The sequence below is a fragment of the Ceratotherium simum genome, chromosome 24, assembly GCF_057802395.1.
Source record: "Ceratotherium simum simum isolate JZ-2026a chromosome 24, ASM5780239v1, whole genome shotgun sequence".
Taxonomy (NCBI): domain Eukaryota; kingdom Metazoa; phylum Chordata; class Mammalia; order Perissodactyla; family Rhinocerotidae; genus Ceratotherium; species Ceratotherium simum.
In genome coordinates, this window is record NC_141923.1 from 44,138,016 (window position 1) to 44,158,673 (window position 20,658).

General features: G+C 41.6%; 1 long non-coding RNA gene across 2 annotated transcripts in view; it reads right to left on the bottom strand.

Annotated features, from left to right (window-relative positions):
- The window catches only part of LOC147913944 (uncharacterized), a 37,112-nt gene that overhangs the window by 2,339 nt on the left and 14,115 nt on the right, over nt 1–20,658 (bottom strand). The window contains exons 1-2 of one of the 2 annotated variants that reach the window (XR_015556180.1): nt 5,244–5,502; nt 2,335–2,442 (exon numbers count right to left, since the gene is read on the bottom strand). This is a non-coding gene — a long non-coding RNA (uncharacterized LOC147913944). Of the gene's footprint in view, nt 1–2,334; nt 2,443–5,243; nt 5,503–20,658 lie in introns of those variants that run through there. The other variant, XR_015556179.1, reaches the window with a different exon arrangement.

Genomic DNA, 20,658 nt, shown 5'->3' on the forward strand with positions numbered 1-20,658 from the left:
CCTCATCATTCCTCTGGAAATGCATGCACCAAAGTCATCAGTGACCTCTCTCTTGCAAAATCATAGTGACACTGTTCAACCCTTACTTTACTGTCCACTCTGCAGCATGTGACACAGTGACCACTCCTTTTTCCTAAAATATTCTCTTTGCTTGGCTCCTGTCAGAGCCTCCTGCCCTCCTTCTGCCTTGCTGACTGCTTCTCTGGGCTCTTCTTCCGAGGCTGGTTTCATCACCATCCTCGTTGTCCTGGGTTTTCTCAGCATCTCACTCCACACTCTCTCCCTTGAGAATCTCATCTGCTTCGAATGTCATCCATGTGGTGATGGCTTCAAAATCTTTATCTCCAGCCCAGATTTGTCCCCTGAGCTTCAGATCTGACTATCCAAATGCTTTTTGCAAGCCCACTGGATATATCATTGTTCACTTCAGATTCAAGAACAATGTCAAATTTATCATCTCTCCTGCCCAGACCTATTCCTTCCTCTCCCTTGTTCCCTGTCTAGGTTAATGGTACTATCATTCGCTAGCTGCCCAAGCTAGGGATCAACATTAACTTCTGCCTCCCTCACCCTCCACATCTAAACCATAAGTCCTGTTGATTCTCTTTCTTAAAATACTCTCTCTACTAGTGTCTCCAACTCCCAGTCTTGCCTCTCTCTATTCCTTTTGTGCCCTGCAGAGTGACTTTTTTAATATATAAATTTGATCATTCTACTCCCTTGTATAACACACTTCAGTGGCATCTCATTGTCCTCTGAATAAGGCCCAAACACCTTGGCATGTCACTCAGAGCTCATCACCGACTGCTCCTGCCTGCCTCTAGAGAAGCACCACCTAATAGAACTTTCTATAATGATGGAAATATTCTATATCTGCACTGTCCAACACAGTAGCCACTTGCTACTGAGCACTTTAAGTATGGCTAGTGCAATTGAGGAACTGCATTTCTAATTTTATTCACTTTTAATTAATTTGAAATTGGCTATCATATTGGACAGCGCAGCTCTAGAGCCTCATTCCACCCTGCCACCCTCTATGGTCCCCCAGAATCTCTATGCTTTAGTGACACTATACTTCTTACAGTTCTTCAGTCAAGACATGCTCTCTTTCTTGTACTCTCTTTTCCTCTCTCATCACCTGAATAACCCTTACCTAGGCTTCAGGACAGGATATACCCCTGTTTTCCCAGGAAGTCTTTTCTTATTCCCCATGCTGAACAATGTGGCTTCCTTAGAAGCCTCTGCTTACCCCCATTATAGTACTGATCATCCCCTGGGGTAATTGTCAATCTTCTTGTCTGTGTTCCCAGTAGACCAGGAGCTCCCTGAGAGCAGGGACTGGGTGACATTCATCATTGTGTTCCAAGCACAGTGCCCACAGAAGCCATTGCCTTGTAGACTTATAGGCTTATAGACATTCAGTATATGAATGACTGGGTTGCTTTACACTGGAGAATCAGCCCTCCCCTGAGCTGTATTAGGTCCGTCTTTGTTAAAGACAGGCATTCTCATAGGTGGGGTTGGTTACAGTAAGGACCAAAAGGGGTTAAATATGCCACAACCTTTGTTGTGTTTCCACAAAATACCAACTTGCTGAACTAATAAAACGCACTTCTTCCCTGATGGGCTGGTTAGGGCATCTAACAGTTTAAGATACTCTGCACTTTCTGGGAAATTTAATGCAAGAAGCCAAGCCTTTCTGGCATTTGTTTTACTATTCTCTTTTTATTCAAATGTCCCCAAAAGTGCAGTTAAGACAATCCCAGGCAAGAAAAGGGGACCCGGGACATCACACCCACTGGCTGGGCAGCATGGTAAATAAAAACCTTAATGTTTTCTCATTTCTCTGTCATTTTTTGAAAAGACAATGTCTCCTGGTATAGATAGATGACATGATATTAACTAAAATAATAACCACAACACACTTTAAGCTTCATGAAAAATGGTACAAAATAAATGAAATAGAGTATTAGTAAATATGAATTAATTCATTATCTAGGTAGAGTCGGCTTTGACTATTTAAATGCCATATCGGTACAAACATTGCTCTTGCCTTGTTTTTAAATTACTATTAAATAGCAGAAATCACTGACTGACACTCCAGCATCTTGCCATTACTTAGCATGACATTTAAAATTGCATTTTGACATCTTTAAGAAATGAGTTGTTTTGCTCTTTTTGATGATTCATTTTGAAAAATGGAGTCAGCTACCCTGGAAAGCACTAATTCAACCTATGACTGATCACCGTAATTAGCTCAGTCTATATTAAGAAAACACTTCCGTTACAGTATTCACTCATTTATTCATTCAAAAATTATTAAGTTCTACTTACAGCTCTGAAGTAGGCTATTTTGTTAGATCATCACCAACTGGCCTCTGCCCGCCTCCAGAGCAGCACTGTCCGAGAGAACCTTCTGTGAGCAGAGAAATGGCCTCTGCACTGTGGGGAAGGGGATACAAAATGCGTAAGAAACGGCCCCTGCCTCCGGAGCTTCAACTTCTGTAGGTAAATTGTTACCATGATGATTAAAACAATAACAACGACAACTCAGAAATTTATTTAAGTTGCTTTGGGAATGTAAGATATTCCCTTGAATTGAGGTAAAGTAATCATAACAATGATAATATCTTTCCTTGCTACCTCTCATGGTCATCGTGAGAGTCAGATGGTTCACGTATGTCAGTCACTGAATGCATACGGCTATGCCTGCGATGTGCCTTCACTGAGCCAGGTTCAGCTGGGTTTGGAGGATACTGACAAAGTCCCTGCCCTCTGGGGTGGGTGGAAGTGCCTTGTTGAGGTTACTAATATCTTATCTTTTTCTCCAAACCTGGTCCCTCCTAAAAGTCCAGGAGGCAATGGCTTCTGTGAGTGACTGAACGGGCAGCTCAGCTCAGGGATTAAGAGCGCCCATGTGGCAGCCCCCAATCTGCACTCCTCAGACGTGCAACTTTGGCTAATTACTAGCCTCTCTCTGCCCCTTGGTTTCATCATCAGTAAAACGAGCATATTAGCAAGCATCACGTGGAGTTGTTGAGTATATTAAATAAAATCATGTGTCGAAGAGCCTGACACACTGTCAGGTAGCCTGGAAGTGGCAACTACTGCTAGGGTTTCCTCTGTCTGTTTGCCTCCCTCCGGGTCCTTATTCAAAGCCCTTATCCACAGCCCTAAAGCAAAGTCATGGAGCCTTGTGCCGAGTAGGGAATTTTACCTAAAATAAACCAGAGAGACAAAAGACGCCTGGCATGAGGAACACTTGGAGGAAGCAAAAAAGGATAGGCTGGTTCCATTTGCCTGGATCCCCTCGGCGCCTGGCATCTGGCATTCTGGCCCAGCCAGTGGAACTAATTGCCTGACAAAAAGACGGACTGGTGACTTGGGCTCTGAAATTAAAATCACTTCAAGCACGTCCTGAGCGCTTCACAAACAAATTATAAGCAAATCATTTTTGCTCATCCAGGCTTTGCATGCCTGTTAATTTTGTGCAGGCGCTTTGTCAAGATCCACCAGAGGACAAATGATTTGGAGAAGGATAATGCAAGCAACAAAAGAGTGAACAGTACAACCGGCCAAGCGTTAGAATGTTCCTGATATTTAAGTACAAATCCTCTTTCTTACTTATCCATGAACCCCTGTCACCAGTACAAAGAATACCTCGTACAGGCAATGCTGGTTTACCTGGCAGGCTAGAACCAGAAGTCTCTATTAACTCTAAGTCCTTTTATGTCTTTTTCTCCGCCCCCTCACCCCAGCCCTGTGGCAACTGGAGGAGAAGTGAGAACAGGAGAGCACGGCAGGTGAAGGCGGGGGCCCTAGAGCCAGGGACTGGAGGCAGACAGAGCAGAGCCAGAGTTCTGAAGCTCTAATCAGCAGTGTGCCCCCACACGTATGCCGCAAAAGCAAAGGCTACTTTGTCATCGCTTCCTGGAGACAGGGACACCAGATCCTTCAGGAGCTTGAGTGATCTTAAGAGCAAGAATTCTCACTTGGGCTCCAGGGATGGGCTTCAAGAGTTGTTCCAAAAACCCCTGAGAGAGTTTTCAAAATAGTGTGAACTTAGCTGCTTTATTCTGGAGGAACAAATTCCGAGAATTCAAAGGCTTTAAAACCACACTGTTCCATAAGTTAGCCACTACTCACATGTGGCTGTTGAAACACAGCCAGTCCAAACTGAGATGCGCTGGGTCAGATCACCTCATTTTGAAGACTTAGTATGAAAAAAGAATGCAGGCTACTTCATTAATAGCTTTCCACTCATTACATGTTGAAATAAGAATATTTTGGTTACGTTGGATTAAATAAAATTCCATTTCACCTGTTTCTTTTTACTTTTTAAATGTAGCTACTAAGAATTTTTAAATCATATATATAGCCCTTGCATTTATGGCTCACATTGTATTTCTATTGGGCAGAAATTCTCTAAAAGGTTAAGAATGACTTAAAGGTATAAAGATGGAACAGTGAGGGGGGCCGGCCCAGTAGCACAAGCGGTTAAGTGCGCCCGCTCTGCTGCGGCGGCCCGGGGTTCGCCGGTCTGGATCCCGGGCGCGCACCGACGCACTGCTTGGCAAGCCATGCTGTGGCGGCGTCCCGTATAAAGTGGAGGAAGATGGGCACGGATGTTAGCCCAGGGCCAGTCTTCCTCAGCAAAAAAAGAGGAGGATTGGCAGATGTTAGCACAGGGCTGATCTCCTCACAGAAAAAAAAAAAAAAAGATGGAACAGTGAGGGAAATTTAGGAGGAGAAAACAATTATTTGGTCAGATTCTGTCAGTCAAGACAAAATATACAAGTGTTTTTTATGTCATGCAAGTTCAAACTGCCAGCCATGGGCAGAGAGAGAAGAAATAGAAGCAGGGACAGCAGTTTGAAATTGCAACCAATTGGAAAACTATGCAGAACTGGAAGAAGGAGTGGGTTGAAACTAGCAAGGAACCTTCATCTGATACCAGCTTTTACTGATGCTGAGGTGATAGAAACTGCTTTAAATTCTAGAAAGTCGAAAGACACTGGTGAAGATTATAGTGGAAAGGAAGAAGTTATTTTGGAAAAGACTACGTTGACTTTTAGATATTGTAATCAACTTGCAGAAAAGAAGCTAAAGAATAGAGTTGCCTACTCTTGTGCCATTAGTAAATAAGAAGTAATAATAGTGAAAATCAGGAATTTATTAAAGTAAACAGTTTCTGGTATAAATCATAAGATCAGAAGAGATTTGACCTAAAGATAATAACTTACTCCGACCAATAATTAAAAGATGCTCTCCAAGGGGTCGGCCAGGTGGCATAGCGGTTAAGTGCGCGCGCTCCGCTGCGCTGGCCCGAGAGTTCGCAGGTTCGGATCCCGGGTGTGCACCAACGCACCTCTTGTCAAGTCACACTGTGGCGGCGTCCCATACAAAGTAGAGGAAATGGGCACGGATGTTAGCCCAGGGCCAATCTTCCTCAGCAAAAAGAGGAGGATTGGCATCAGATGTTAGCTCAGGCCTGATCTTCCTTACAAAAAAAAAAAAAGATGCTCTCCAAGATAGGGTGGTCTCCATGGATATGACAGTTAGCTAGCCATCATGAAACTTCCATAACATGGCATCTGCCTAGAAGTCACCAATGTGTGGAGTCTGGTCCTCTGCACTGTGGTCTCAGAAACTAAGTCTTGTCAGTGCCCTAAAGACCAGCCCAGTGATCCTCAAATTATGATGCTGATGCAGAAGCATCAGCAGCACCTGAGCACTTGGTAGAAATGCAAATTCTTGAGCCTTATCCCAGACCTAGTGAAGTAGAATCTCTAGGGGTGGGGCCTGGCAATCGAGATTTAATAAGCGCTGCTTGAAATTAACTAAGCACACGCTCAGGTGATGAAGGTGATTCCAACGCATGCTCAAGTTTACGAATCACTAGACTAATGACCACTGGACTAGAAACAGAAAACGTATTCACTGATAATCATAAACTGAACTGTCATATGGACTAAAATTCACATTCATAAAGCTAGTACAATCTTTTCCTAAGAGACAAATCTACCTGGGAAGCTGAGCCGGTAGATTTGGTACCTGAAAATGAAAAGGCTGCTTGGTGAGCCTGAAACCAAAGCAAAAAGAGTTGATGTATGATTCAAACTTTTCCATTCTGTTTTTGATTTCCATTTCAACCCCCACTCCCCGTGAGGATGGGCTCATTCCTGCTGGACAATAGTAGGTGGTAAGGAGAGGAATCTGAAGAATACTCTGGTACTATTACTCCCATCCCAAGCCAATTACACAGTCCACTAGCAGAATGTGTTCTACCAAACCCCAGATTGAAGTTCCCTTCAGTTAATGATATTAACAAGAAGACATCATAGATTTGCCAACACTTGATTTATAGACACTGGTTATGACCAAAACAGTCCATACAGAAGCATATGGTACCCAGAAGTGTCCAGCAGATAGATCAACCTCTTTATGAGTTTATTCTTTGCTACACAAATCCCTTCTAAACTCCTTTTCCCTCAAGGGAAAAGCTAACAGTCCAGAGTTAATCCTTCCCTGATTACTTCTCTCACATATGGATTTTCTTGTTATAATATAATTACGGATTCCATTTGCCTAGGTAACTGAAAGTGATGCACTGAAACTCGGTCTTTTCCAAGACGTCTGCTTTACCTCCATCAGTGTCCTTGCCCTACCTCACTCTTACAGTCCCAAGAAGGCAGAAACAAGGTACTCTCCAGCTTCTGTATCTTATTGGTTATGTGATTTGTCTGGGCACATTCAACCAAAATTTCCACCTTGTTATATTTTCATTTTCATTAACTCATCTTAATTTTAAAATATTTCCAGTTTTCATCTTCTTTCAAAAGCCTTCTATAGAAACCAAACTTTGACTTGTAACTTTTAAACTTTACGTATATTTTTATTTTTAATAATTCTAGTTTTTGTTAGCTAACACCAGTCCAATTCCCTCCTTTTACATAAAAGTTTCCCCTTTCCTTCAATAACCCATACACACCATCCTGTATCTCTGATCAGTGCTGACTGGAGACTATAATGTGTTCTGTTTCGTGTTGATCACCTACCTCTGGGCGACAGGTTTCTTCTCTTGAAAATGTTAACATCATCCATATTTGAGCTGGACTCTGAAGCTCTTCCTACTTCTGGCCTTGAAAGAATACTACCTTCAAGACGTCATTGCTATTACCTCATTTTAATAATGGCGTTAAATCCTATCGCTTAAGTCTCTGTTTTCCAAGAGACTCTCTGGCACGTCTGTTATCTCCTCTTCATCCTTATCTTTCTCTCTTTACATCTACAATAGTATACAAGTCCACATTCATAATGTGGTTCTATGTACTCTAAAGTGTCTTCTGAATCATCAAGAAAAACTGCTGTTCAATATGGGTTTCGAGTTGGTATATGTGAACGGACTATGATTCTTAGAAAATTGACAATCCACCTCTTCTAAATGAGAACCATATATTAACAGGAATATTTATTTAATGAAAACAACCCATTCCTGGACCATAAAAATGATAGCTCACATTGCAATTATAGAATGTAAATTATAGAGTATAACATATGAAACCAAGACTCAATCATCTATTTACTTTGTCATAGGCCTATCATTTCTGGCATCTGTTGACAATTAAATAATCAAAATCTTATGGAACTAGGTAATTCAAGAAAGCATTTGTGAGCTTTTGAAAAGAGACTCTGTCCTGCTCATCTTTGCTTGCACAGCAATAGCTCACAGTAGGTATTCAGTGGGAGGAAGGAAGAAAGGAATCTCAATCCTGCCAAGATAAAGATTTATTCATTTGTTAAACAAGTAATTATTGATATATTTTTATAGTAGTTAGAATTCCATCTCTTGTTGTGTTGGCAAGAACCAGTATCACTGGGAGGGAGAGAGATTAAGGGCACTGGCTAAAAAAAATAAATCAATGGTCTTGGAATATTCTGTTTTTCCCAAAGTGTACGATTGAGGAGTGGCCCCAGGGTGACATGGAGGAGACAGGTGTCCTGGATCTCTTTACAGACACACACTCTTGTTTTGTACTAGAGCCAGGGGCCAGATCACAGGCAAATTCTGTTTCAGATATGATATTTTGTTTAGCCACTTCAGGAAGAGTTCTGGCTAGAGGCACGAAAAGATGAGGAAGGGAAGAATAACTTGCTTGGACGATGGCCAAGAGGTCTGGGCTCCTCATCATAATTCAAATCAATGTCCAGAATCACAAAATCTCAGTTGGAAAGGCCCTCATGGAACTTCCATTCCAACCCTGCCCAATGCCCACATTTCCTCTACCCATGCCAGAGGAGCAGCCATCGAGCCTTTCCCTGAGCACCCTGGAGAAACACGATCGTTTGAAGTGACCCACCCATTTCAAATTCTTGTTATTGTTGGAGTTTCTCCCTGAAATGAGCTGACATTTGCCTTTTTGAAACTTCTACCTAATGATTCTGTTACCTACAGCCACACAAGTAAGTCAAATTTCTCTTACACACAGGCATGTCATATTCTTCCTGGATTTTTCCTTTAAGCTAAATAATCATATCCCCATGGACATACTATCCCACTTCGATTTATAAAAATCCTTTTTCAAGTTAATTAACACATCTATCACCTCACATATCTAGCTTTTTTTTTTTTGGTGAGAACATTTAAATTCTACTCTCATAGCAAATTACAATTATACAATACATTGTTATCTACTATAGTCACCACATTATATATTAGATCCTCAGACTGTAGTCATCTTATAACTAAAAGTTCATACCTTTTTACTAACCTCTCCGTATTTCTCCAACCCCTAGTCTCTGGCAACCACTTTTCTACTCTGTTTCTATGAGTTTGACTTTCTTTTTTTTTAGATTCCACATATAAATGATACCATGTGTTATCCGTCTTTTTCTGTCGGGCATATCTTACACCATACACAAAAATCAACCCAAATGGATTAAAGACTTGAATCTAAGACCTGAAACTGTAGCACTCCTAGAAGAAAACATAAGCAGTAAGCTCCTTGACATTGGTCTTGGCAATGCTTTTTACCAAAAACAAAGGCCAAAAAAGCAAATTAAACAAGTGGGACTACATCAAATTAAAAAGCTTCTAAACAGCAAAGGAAACCATCAACAAAATGAAAAGACAACTCAGGGAATAGGAGAAAATATTTGCAAACCACATATTCAATAAGGAATTAACATTAAAAATATATAAGGAACTCATACAACTCAATCAAAAAACAACCCAACTAAAAAATGGGCAAAGAACCCAAATAGACATTTTTCCAGAGAAGACATACAAATCGCCAACAGGTACATAAAAAGGTGCTCAGCATCACTAATTACCAAGGAAATGCAAATCAAAACTACAATGAGATATGATCTCACACTTGTTATGTACATTGGTACAACCGTATGGGAAATAGCATGGTGGTTTCTTAAGAAACTAAAAATAGATCTACCATATGATCCACCAATCCCACTTCTGGGTACATATCCAAAGGAAATGAAACCATTATCTTAAAGAGATATCTGAATTCCTACGTTCATTGCAGCATTATTCACAATAGCCAAGGCATGGAAACAACCTAAGTGTCCACCAATGGATGAATGAATCAAGAAAATGTAGTATGTATATATGTATATATATATATGTAGTATGTATATATGTATACATATACACATATATACATAATACTACAATAAAATAATACACTAATATTCCATTGTGTGTATGTGTATATATATATTATATATACAGATATCTATAGATACAGATATACAGATATATAGATATCTGTGTGTGTATATATATATGTATATATCTGTACAAGCAGCTTTAAAAAATAAGGAAATCCTGTCGTTTACAACAACATGGATGAGCCTGGATGGCGTTACGCTAAGTGATATAAAAATCCTTTTTAACGTGAGGTGAGTGAACCTGAACTCAATACTCATTTTGTAGTTTAACCAGCTCACGGTGTAGTGATAGTATCATTTCCCTTGTCAATGTCAGTCTACCTCCACTACTCATTTATTTCATGTGTATTATTTACCTTCCTGCATTATCACCATCCTGCATTATTTACCCTCTCCAAGTGTCAATTCCCATAACTGTACAATGAGAACAATAATAATATCAATCCTTAAAGAATTGCCACAGGCATTAGTACATAAGGCTTAGCACATAGAAAGTGCTCAATAAGAGTAAGCTATTATTATTATCTTTAAAAATTTAGGGAGCCGGCCCAGTGGTGTAGTGGTTAAGTTCATGCACTCTGCTTCAGCAGCCCAGGGTTCATGGGTTCGGATCCCAGGCATGGACCTATGCACCGCTCATCTATGGACAGCTCATCTTTGACAAAGGAGCCAAGAACATACAATGGGGAAAAGAAAGTCTCTTCAACAAATGGTGTTGGGAAAACTGGATAGCCACATGCAAAAAAATGAAAGTAGACCCTTACCTTACACCATGCACAAAAATTAACTCAAAATGGATTAAAGACTTGAATGTAAGACCTGAAACTATGAAACTTCTCGAAGAAAACATAGGCAGTACGCTCTTCCACATCGGTCTTAGCACCATATTTTCAAGCACCATGTCTGACTGGGTAAGAGAAACAATAGAAAAAATAAACAAATGGGACTACATCAAACTAAAAAGCTTCTGCACAGCAAAGGAAACCATCAACAAAACGAAAAGACAACCTAACAATTGGGAGAAGATATTTGCAAACCATACATCTGATAAGGGCTTAATCTCCCAAATATATAAAGAACTCATGCATCTCAACAACAAAAAAACTAACAACCCAATTAAAAAATGGGCAAAAGACCTGAACAGACATTTCTCCAAAGAGCATATACAGATGGCCAACAGACACATGAAAAGATGTTCAAAATCACTAACTATCAGGGAAATGCAAATCAAAACTACAATGAGATATCACCTCACGCCCATCAGAATGGCTATAATTAACAAGACAGGAAACAATATGTGTTGGAGAGGATGTGGAGAAAAGGGAACTCTCATACACTGCTGGTGGGAGTGCAAATTGGTGCAGCCACTATGGAAAACCGTATGGAGATTCCTCAAAAAATCAAGGATAGAACTAACATATGATCCAGCTACTCCACTGTTGGGTATTTATCCAAAGAACTTGAAAACACCAATTTGCAAAGGTACATGCACCCCTGTGTTCATTGCAGTGTTATTCACAATAGCCAAGACTTGGAAGCAACCTAAGTGCCCATCAAGGGACGAATGGATAAAGAAGATGTGGTATATATACACAATGGAATACTACTCAGCCATAAGAAACGACGAAATCCAGTCATTTGTGACAACATGGATGGACATTGAGGGTATAATGCAAAGTGAAATAAGTCAGAGGGAGAAGGTCAAATGCCGTATGATTTCCTTCATTAAGTAGTAGATAATAACAACAATAAACAAACACATAGCGACAGAGATTGGATTGGTGGTTACCAGAGGGGAAGCGGGGAGGGAGGAGGGTGAAAGGGATAATTCGGTACATGTGTGTGGTGATGGGTTGTAATTAGTATTTTGGTGGTGAACATGATGTAGTCCATGCAGAAATAGAAATACAATGATGTACACCTGAAATTTTTACAATGTTATAAACCAATGTTACTGCAATAAACAAAAAATTAAAAAAAAAAAAAAAGCCATGCTGTGGCAGCATCCCACACACAAAATAGAGGAAGACGGGCATGGATGTTAGCTCAGCAACAATCTTCCTTAAGCAAAAAGAGGAAGATTGGCAACAGATGTTAGCTCTGGGCCCATCTTCCTCACCAAAAAAATAAATAAATAAATAATTTAGGGCCAAAAAAGGATGATTTTTCTCTTTCTAATGCTATTCCCAGCCTCCAAATAAACACAATTTGAAGATGGAGAATGAAATCTCAGTAATGGTAACGAAAGACGTAAGTTAGAAGGCAAAGACTTTGATGAGTTTATTAGTTAACTAATGATGCATAACAAATTACTCCAAAATTTAGTGGCTTAAAACAACATATCATATTAGAGTTTTGGGGGTTAGGAAGTCAGGTGCTAATTAGAGAATCTGCTACAAGCTCACTCATAGTTGCCGGCAGGACTCAGTCCTTGCTGGTTGCTGGACAGCAACATCAGTCCCTTGTCCCATATACAAGCCTCTCCCAGGACAGCTCACTACATAGCAGGCGGCTTTTCTCAGAGTAAGTGAGCGAGATGGAAGCCACAGTCTTTTTGTAACCTAATCTCAGAAGTATATCCTATCACTTCCACTGTTTTCTGTTTGTTAGAAATAAATGAGTAAGTCCAGCCCACGCTCAAGGCAAGAGTTTGAGGGACTGCACAAAGGCATGAACACCTGGATGCAAGGATCACCAGCAGCCATTCAGAGGCTGCGTACTGCAGTGAGGTGATGCCTTCTTGTCAAGAAGGGGCTGGGGAAGAGAACCACACACACACACACACACACACACACACACACACACACACACACACACACACACACTAGCTGTCTATTCTCAGACTCAGCTTTGAGTCTGAAAGGCAGGGGCCGTCATTGATAAGGTCCTACAGAATGTCAGAGAGGGAAAGGATCTTAGACATTATCTAAGTCAGTCCCTTCACTTTACACTTGAAAAAACCAAAACCCAGTGAAGTGTGCTGCCAGAGACCGCACATTAGCTTGTGGCAGATCTCTAGCCTCAACCCAAGCTGACTCCTGGCCCACTGCTCTTTTCACTACAGTTAACTTGCCATCTAATCCTGGGCAAGGGCAGCAGTTTTCACCAAAGTAGTAGCATTTGTTCTCTCTTTCAAAATTAGTGAATCACATTTGCCATTGAATTTCAAGGCCAGTGCCTATAAATGGTGAATTGTGGGGCCGGCCTGGTGGCGTGGCGGTTAAGTTCACATGCTCTGCTTCGGCGGCCCAGGGTTCGCAGGTTCGGATCCTACACATGGCTTGTCAAGCCGTGCTGTGGCAGGCATCCCACATATAAAGTAGAGGAGGATGGGCACAGATGTTAGCCCAGGGCCAATCTCCCTCAGCAAAAAGAGGAGGATTGGCAACAGATGTTAGCTCAGGGCTAATCTTCCTCTTCAAAAAAAGAAAATGGCAAATTGATAAGAAGATATTTTTGGTTGTTTCTCCTCTAACCACTGTTCTTCTACCATCTTTGTTCTCATTTATATGAGAAATTAGAAGAAGATTCTGCTACTACAGATAAATCAGGAAAGTTTCATGCCCAACAGTGTAAGTTAAGCACCATTTCCCTAAAACAGCACACCGTGTACAAAATTAAAACACAGAAAAGCTGAAAATTAAGCTAGAACCCAGAGCATCATTTTTAAAGTACCCATTGGCAAAGCAGTAATTTATAAAAGTCTTGCAATTTGTGAAATGAACGTTTTTCTTCAATGTGAATGCCTTAACTCATGAAACATTCCAATTTAATTTCACCATCAACTATCTTTTAACCCAGGTGCATGATTAACTGAGGGGTCAACTGATCAAATAATAGCTGACTGGCCAAAAAGTCACTCTTAGGTTTGGCTGAGGGAAAATGAACTGTTGCATGCTTTCCTCTGGGTTAAGTGCAACACAGATTATTCATGATACCCCTGGGAGGTTCAGAGAGTTACTAAATCATAAGAAGGGCTCGATGCTAGTTGCTCACACTCATGAAATCTGAGTTGCTGCATTTGATGGTGGGGCTAGAGAGAAGCAAGAGGACTTGATGTCAAAAGCAGTGAGATTAAATCAGAATCTTCAGATCTAAGGCTGTTTTTACTCTGACACACGACATTTCTTTTTCTACTGTAACCCTGCCACTATGCTCTTTATTGTAAAGTAAGGGGTGGTTGAACCTAAAACAAAATGGTCTTACTGTCAGCCAGTGAGGCACACACACACACAATCCTAGAGAATGTTGGGCTAGTCTTTCCTTCTGGTCCAATGAAAACTTCGTAACCATGTCAAGTCTGTGGCGACATCTCTAGTCTGTCCAGTGTGTCTCTAAGTGCCCTCTCCTTGGTACTGGATCGTGGTCCAATCTCTTGAGCAGGACCTCCCATCAGAAGATGCCCCTTACTATCAGCAATTTTAGAAGTAAAGCTTGGATCCTACATGTAAGAGCGAAGGATGGGAGAAACTTCTTAAATAAAGAACAGAAATGCATAAGCTGTAAAAAAAATAGAGACTTTTTGCTACAAAATTTGTAAAGAGGATGGTAGATTAAAGGCTAAAATCTGATGAAAAATTTTTATATTGACAAGAGGAGGACAAAATGCAATAGAAACACTAGAGAAAAATCTTAAAAAAAAGAAGATTCCCCTTACTCCCTGCTCCTCACATCCTCTGTCTCTCCCACTACCCCCAGGTCTGTGGTCCTTTTTCCCTCCCTTTTCCCTCATCAAGTTCCTGACTTTCCTGTGTCTTACCTTTATTGTGAGTTATACATCATTCTGTGTCTTTCTCTGGTGTCCTGAATGAGGAGGGGTCAATCATATCCTGTCTGTAGTAAAGGAGAGGAGAGAAGCCCTCAGATAAAGTATCTGAAAGACAACTAGCACTTTTTAGTTATAATGATGCCAGCACACCTTCTACAATGTACTTTGCTAAGAATATCTACCTCCTTCCTAGCATTGTGTTATGTTCTAAGGGTTCACCTATTTCCAATGTCTTTGTAAATGACAGTCTCCATTTGGGGATAAGCAGAAGGGATAAAAATCTCCATCTAGGACTCAAGGCCGCTGAGTCCCTTACATTTTGATGATCCTCATTCAGCATGAGAGGGTCTGCATTCAGGGAACTAGAAGAGTCTGAGATTCAGGGTAGAGAGAAAGGGGGAAAGGAATGGAAGCACCTCCTCTCCCAATCTCCAGTTTTCTCAAGACTCCCTCCACTGCCATTGCCTTTAGGAATAAAGAGGAAAATAAAGAAATTAGAGTACAGGCTACTCAAAGAGTGAAATAGGATCAAAACTGTCCTTCTCGCTGAGGATAAAATTAATCCTAAATTCTCAAATAACCAGAGCACTGCCTTCTCCCATTCCTAGTTTTAAGGAGAATGGGCACCAGGAACAAGAGGAAGATTACAGTCACCGTAGAAAATAAACTATATATCTTTGCATATCTGAGGGTAACGAGCAAATTCTGGATGAAAATAGTGTTGTATGAGGAGAAAGAGGTAGACTCTGGCGGAATGAGGAGAGGTTTGTCCAAGGAAGCCTTTGAAATGATCTTTAAGGATAAATGGGAAATTATCCATTCAGAGACTGTGGACATAAAGAACATGATTGTACTAAGGATGTATTGTAATTTTCCTTGAAGTACACTTAGGGTCATTTCTAGTCAATATGTGGATTAAACCGATGTGGGAAATCTCCCTGTTCTTCAAGTGCTGCATTACAATAAAATTCAAACCAAGAAAGATAAATCTTCCAGTGTCAGAAGTAAAGAATGAACTAAAAGTTAGAGGTGTGAGAGGAAGCTGGATCCAAAGAGCTCACCAAGTTATCAGATTAGCCCATAACATCTTAGGTCGGGATTCTAAAGCTTTGAGAAGGGGATTCTGGCGCCAGGTTCTGTGTGTGCTTGGACCTGGACCTGAGCCACCTGAATAAAGCTGTGAGTCACACCCGGGTGCCCCACTCAGGAACGCCAAAGAGAAATTCTCTGTCCACTGACTTAAAGATGACCGGAGGGATCTTCCCATCTGCCTGGAACTGTGTGAATGGGAAAAGGGTCACCATAAATATCAGAGCCAGGTTTGTCACCTACATGGGTGAGGTACCTGAATTCATACTTCCTGCAAGGGGCAGGCATTCTAGGGCAATAAATCAGCATGAAAAATGGTCCGGAGCTGATGACAACTCCTTGGCCCCTGGTGAAACTTGACTATGGAGACAATTCAACAAAGGATACCTCCACCACCCAAATCCTACAGACCTCCACAGAGAATGACAACTGCTGGCATGGAATCCATCCTAGACAGTTACACCCACATGAGAAAAGACGTATCAACTCAGCAAATGGGAGAATGTGCAATCAAGAACTCAAAATAAGGGAATCATTTTTGAAAGACTCCCAAATAAAAATTTTCAAAACGTTCAAAGAGATAAATCAAGGAATAGAATAGAACCATAGGCAGGAACAAAACAGTTTGAAAAAGTGCACTTTGAAATCAGCGGACAAATTGAACAGTAGGGTTCAACCAGAGAAGTAGAACCAGTAGGAGACAATATATTAAGAGATTTATTACAAGGAATTGGCTTACGCAATTGTGGGGGCTGGCTAAGCAAGTTCAAATCCATAGGAAAGGCAATCGGGATGGGAAGATCAAGAGCACCTGGAACCCATGGGCACAGACCAAAGTGGCTGTCCCAGTGGAGAATTTTCTCTTTCTTTCTCCACCTCTCCCCACCCCACCCCCTCTCTCCCCCCTCCCTCTCTCCCTCTCTGAAAACTCAGCCCCTCTTTTAAGGCTTTCCAACTTTATATTCCTTTTACTTTAATCACACATTCTCAATATCCATTCCCACACATAGTGTCCAGATTTCTGTCTGTATAAATTGGAAAAATCATGCAGTTCTTTATATGTGTATTGCACCTTCTCATGGGAGGAGGACAGAGATAATAATTAACTTCACACTTGTTAAATATGTACTAAAATGTTGGAGTCTGCAAGCAAGGAGCCCTGAACTTCAGCTTCATTACCACAATAGAAAATCTACCTCTAAATCTCAGGAAAAAATAACAAGATTATTACAGTGGCTGCCTCTTTGGAGGAGGACATGGGACTGGGAATCAAATTTAAGGAGACTTACATTTTTTTGTGTCTGGGGAAAGCAGAAGTAAGGGCAACCACTAAAAGATCATGAAAAATATGCATAACATTCAACCCAAGAAATAGAAAAAGAGAGAAAGAATGAAGGAAACTCAATTGATTCAATCCAGTTTAGACAGAAAAGAAGAGTGAATCAGCATAGATCATTCACTGATTCACGCATTTGCTCACTCAGCAGAGTTTTATTGAGTATCAGTTAGCTGCCAGACAATATGTCCCTGTTCACATTCAGAGCAGAATATTCAGGAAGTGCCTGTCTCCCTAATCCAGGAAAACTTAGAAATAATTGTGCCCTAGTTTATAAGTCTCTCAGTCTATTTTGTAATCTATTAAATGAACAATATTTTCAATAGTGGATCTGTTCTATAAACCCACAGGCTATTCTAGTTCTCTCCTTCCCAAAACCCTCATTTGTTCCCAGATTGGGCTGTGTAAAATAAAAATGAGCCACAGGGTCCCACACTCAATAGCTACCACGAGGCAATATATTTCTTCAACTCAAGCATAACTTCCCAATCAAGTCTCTCAAGGATCACTGACTGCTTCTCCTTCTTTTAGTAGGAAGGTTTAAACACCAAAATTCAAAAAATGAGAAACTGATACCGAAATTTAGAAAATATTGAAGTACTTTTTCCCATTTCCTGAATCAATATAATATGAAGGAATTATAGAATTTTGAACCTGGGGTGTACACAAGAGATTGTCTTCTCTAACCTCATTTTAGAAATGAGAAAAGTAAGGCTCAGAGAGGTTTGCATATGATTACAGAGGCAGGCAGAAGAGGCCAGCCTGAACACAAAGGCTCTAACTACCAATCCATGGACAGGGCAAAGAAACCTCACTCAAGGAACCAAAAAAAAATCCACTCATGCTTTCAAATATTTATTGAACACCGACTATTTTCTACTCATTGTTCTAGATGCTCAGCAAATGAATGACCTGGCCCCTACTCTCTAGGAGGCTACAATGCAAGATGAAAGATGTGTTCTGTGGTGTTTACAGAAAGTAATATTGCTCACTTGAGTTTCACATTTGCATTTATTGTTTGCTTTAAGATAACAAGTGAAGTGATTCCTGGGGATCTGTAAACAACTGTGCTTACTCAGGGTTTTTCAAGGACACCAAATGAAGTCTGCTCTGTACTTAGGGGCAGAGCTTAGGGAGAGTCCAGACAATCCCATAGAATCCCCAGAAAATGCTGGCCTAGCCTGGGGAACAGCAAATACTCTTCCTTCCTTATGCTCCAGGCCAACCCTGCATGCTGTATTGAAAAGTGTGCTGGAAGGGAAACCAAGATACCCAGGCTGTAGGCCTTTTTTAACACCCAAAATATTGATTTCCTCTCTATGAACTACCACTGGGTCGTTGAAAGGATGAAACAGGGTAATAAAGGAGGAAGCAGAGGTTGGGGAGTGTTTTGTTTTGTTTAGAGAAGTCAATCACCTCACCTCTCTGGGCCTTGTTTCCTTTACTTGTAAACTGGGGGTGTTGGACCAGATCAAGGAGGCAAACATAAGTGCCCTTAGGGGCCTGGCAGATAATAGGAACAAGGGGAAGGGGGCAGCCTCAGTGTAAAACAAGAGAGTTTGTTGGGGACCATGGCACAGCTGGGGAATGCAAGTCTATATGAAGAACACAAATCAAATGAAACAAAGCAACACCCTGTGAGAGCCAAACCGTGGTCCCCAGATGACACACTCTAATGATCCATAAAAGGACAGCCTTGAGTGTGTGTGTGCCCAGGTATTTATCTTGCAGATGAAGAGGACTCTCCACCAGATCCCTCACCCTACCCCCCAAAAAATCAAGTAGCTCAAGAACAAGGGTATGGAGAGCCAATAAGAGTGGGGTGGGGGTAAAAAGTGGGGTGGGGGTAAAAGAGGCAGGGAAATGGTGCAGGGGGTAAAGAGAGGAGAAGGACCTTGTGGGGTGATGGGCTTAAAGCAGAAAACTGGTACCAGTTAATCCATTCCACCAACACATCCCCAGAAACCCGTGGTTTTCTCAGGAGTTGAAGTGTACTCTGAGGCGATCTCCGAGAGACAGAGCATGCTCGGGGACACTGGGTCTTCTGGCCTTATGCTATGTTCCTGCATCACCAGTTCTTCCATGGATAGTTTCCTTCGCCTTTTGCAGATTGCGTCTAAGCGTGGCATGCTGTGTCCCCTTGCAAAAGGGGTTTTGCCACTACTCCCATCAAGAGGCAGGGGAGTTAATTTCCCTTCCCCTTGAATCTGGAGTGGCCCTGACTTGCTTTGACCAATAGGATACGGCAGAAGTGACGCTGTATGATTTCCAAGCTGAGGCCTTAAGAAGTCTTGCAACTTGCATTTGTACCCTCTTCAAAGCTCTGAGCTGTCCTGAAGAGAAGTCAAGGCTATCCTGCTGGAGAGACAAGTTAAGGAGAGCTGAGATCTTCAGCCAGTAGCCAGAACCTAGGCCCCAGTATGTAAGCGAGGCCATTATGGACATTCTAGCCCCAACCGAGAACCCAGCCGAATGCAGCCACATGAGCGACCCAAGAGGGAGCAGAAGAACTGCCCAGCCGAGCCCAGCCAACCCAGAGTTGTGAGAAATACCAAATCTTGTTGTTTTAAGCCACTACTCTTAGGTTACATAGCACTAGATAACAAACAGAAACACTAAGTTATGGCCACCAGTCACCAGAAGGACTCTTAGGTCAAATCCTCGACTTAAAATTTAAGCCCTGATGAGGCATTCAGAACTGGAGCTTGATTTTCAGAAAGTCTGTCTTCAGTGGCACCCGCATGGTTTTCCCCAACAGTACGGAGTTCCCTTGAGAATTTCAGAGCTTAAAAAGCAGCATAAATATTATCAAGTTTAAGCCCCTTGTTTAATAGAATCTAAGGCCAGAGAGGTTGAGAATCTGGCTCAGGGTCACACAGCCATCCAGTGGTCAAGCTGGGACTTGAAATCAAGGCTCATGAGTTTTAGTCTAGTGCTCTTACCAATAAAATATGCTGCCCCCTACCATTCCATAAAATGATTTCCATCTCATCAGAATTACAACAAACTTCCAGGCAAAATAATAGATTCAGAAAAGAATGACTGGCAAATATTTTGCAATCCATTAGGTGAAATATATTGTGCTATGGTATAGAAAGCACAGGTTCTGGGGTCAGAATATCCAGGTCTAAGTTCTGAATCCTCCATATATTTCCCATGTGACCTCTTTGACCTATTTCTCATCTGTGAAGTGCTCTCAGGGCTGTACACACGAAAGTGCTTTACAATTGCTAAAAGCACTCTAAAGATGTCAATAGGAACTATTAATAGGAGAGTAGCCTGTACTTAAAACTTTATGCTGTTTCCTTAGACTCCCAGGAGAATTTTCTGAGAGTTGACTTTGGAGTTGAAATTTGCCTCCACTGAAAATCAGAGTAGCAATTACTCAAAAGAAAGCTTAAGCCTAACTGCCTTGCCTGGGAACCTCCTCCTAGACTCCCACGGCAGGTGGTATACTGCTGAGGCCTGGCTGAGCTGGAAGGGGAGGACAGTCAGTGAGGCCTGAGTCAGCTCCACACCCACGCCACGCTGGTGTGTCATGAGGCAGTGTTGGCTCATAATCACCCTGAGTGACAGGGTTGGACAAGATCCAAAGCAGGATTTCAGGCTGCGGGGCAGGGTTTCCAAGGCTTCAGACCACATGCTGCCTCTAGACCTTGCGAGCACACACAGAACACCTATCACTCCCTTGGGCCCCTGGCTATAAGGAAGTGTGGTTCCTAAGATCTCTGTTCTGAAACTGTGACTAAGCTTGCCCTTGTCCCAGCACTGGGAAACA